The 1,782-nt window shown below is 45.6% G+C and overlaps 1 long non-coding RNA gene across 1 annotated transcript; it reads right to left on the reverse strand.

Annotated features, from left to right (window-relative positions):
* Positions 1–622: 622 nt before the first annotated feature.
* LOC117936790 lies at positions 623–1,776 on the reverse strand. The gene is made up of 2 exons (XR_004655031.1): positions 1,259–1,776; positions 623–898 (listed from the first exon to the last, which is right to left on the reverse strand). It is a non-coding gene; the product is annotated as an uncharacterized LOC117936790 (long non-coding RNA).
* Between the last annotated feature and the right edge of the window lie 6 nt (positions 1,777–1,782).

Raw genomic sequence — 1,782 nt, forward strand, 5'->3', positions numbered from 1 at the left:
TTTCTGTCTCTCTGTCTAACAGACAGCATGCCAGCATTTAATTTAGTCACTTGCCCTGTGTCTCTCTATTGTCTGGTTAACTGGCCGGTGTGTGTGTGTGTGTGTGTGTGTGTGTGTGTGTGTGTGCGTGTGTGTGTGTGTGTGGCGCGCGTGTGTGTGTGTGTGTGTGTGCGTGTCCTAATGCGTGTGCAATAGAGCCAGCAGCTGAGAAGCGTTCTCTGCTATATATTAGTGGTTTTGTCAGGGCTGTGTGTTTGGTCCGGTTGCCGTGGTGACAGACCCTGCAGGCAAGCTTGAGGGCTACTCTTATAGCATTAGCGCTGTTTATGATGGCAGTGAACAGAGAGAGGGAGGCAACCAGAGGGGAAAAAGAGAAGGAGCAAGATATTGAGAGATTTGCCTTAAATTATTACTACTTTTTCATTTGTACACACTTTCTTACGCTAATTTTTCTCACTGTTTTTAAATATACTTAGGAAAGCATAAATTAAAATCTGTAAACTTTATTTAATTAATTGGTTGCTACTTTTGGCCTCCATCTTTTATGTGTATGTGTAGGCAGATTTGTTTCTTTGATGGCATAACTACATCAGTGACTTTTTTTTGCAGCATACCAATCAAAATTAAAGCTGCAAGCAGCGATGGAGGGCCCTCGCTAACCTGCGCCAGTCGGGGTTACCGGCGGACGCCTCTCCTTGCGACCGCGCATTTGCGCGTCACTCACACGCTGAAAATCATCGCCAATGAAAAGTGAACTCCCTGCTGAGTTCATTGATACCTCACACAAGCCTATACCACATACAAGTCATTATCCGTGAAAGGGGGCGTGGCCGCTTCATAGTGGGGCGGGTCAAACATCACTAATAAAAAAGGAAGTCTCTGCTGAGTTCATTGATACCTTAAACGAGCCTATACGTCATACAAGTCACTGTCTGTGAAAGGGGGCGTGGCCGCATCATAGGGGGGGTGTTTCAAACATCACCAATAAAAAAGGAAGTGGCTGCTGAGTTCATTGATACCTCACACAAGCCCATGCGTTATACAGGTCATTATCTGTGAAAGGGGGCGTGGCCGCATCATAAGGGGGCGGGTCAAACATCACCAATAAAAAAGGAAGTCTCTGCTGAGTTCATTGACACCTCACACAAGCCTGTACGTCAAACAGCTCATTATCCATGAAAGGGGGCGTGGCGCACCATAGGGGGGCGGGTCAAACATCACCAATGAAAATGGAACTCTCTGCCGAGTTCATCGATACCTCACACAAGACTGTACCTTTAAACGGTTCAAATGTTATGAAAGTGGGCGTGGCCTGAGTGCGTGGGCGTGGTCATAATATAGAGGCCGCCTCAGTATCACATGTTGTCCACACATTCTAAGTTTCATGTAAATCGGATGATGTTTGTCATATAAGGCATATTTCTTCTGCCAGATGGTGGCGCTATCTCCAAAAGTCTATATTGGCCTGTACGTTTCCTCAGGCCTGGACCCTTGCTGTTTGTGGGAAACTTCAAGCAGATACAACAACGTACACTGTAGTTACAGTCACTTAATTCTTCATTGCTAAACACTCAACATGGCCGCCATGCCACGCCCACACCGTATGACAAAAAATTAGTCTTTTAATAACTTTTAATCTTCAACATCTTGAGATGACACAGACCAAGTTTGAAGTTGATCGGATGAAATCTCTATGAGGAGTTTGTTAAAGTATAGCACCTTGTCTTTTAGGCCTACTTCCTGTTGCCACTAGGGGGCGCTATGACTTTGAGCCAATAGCGG

The sequence above is a fragment of the Etheostoma cragini genome, chromosome 21 (genome assembly GCF_013103735.1).
Source record: "Etheostoma cragini isolate CJK2018 chromosome 21, CSU_Ecrag_1.0, whole genome shotgun sequence".
In the NCBI taxonomy this organism is placed as follows: domain Eukaryota; kingdom Metazoa; phylum Chordata; class Actinopteri; order Perciformes; family Percidae; genus Etheostoma; species Etheostoma cragini.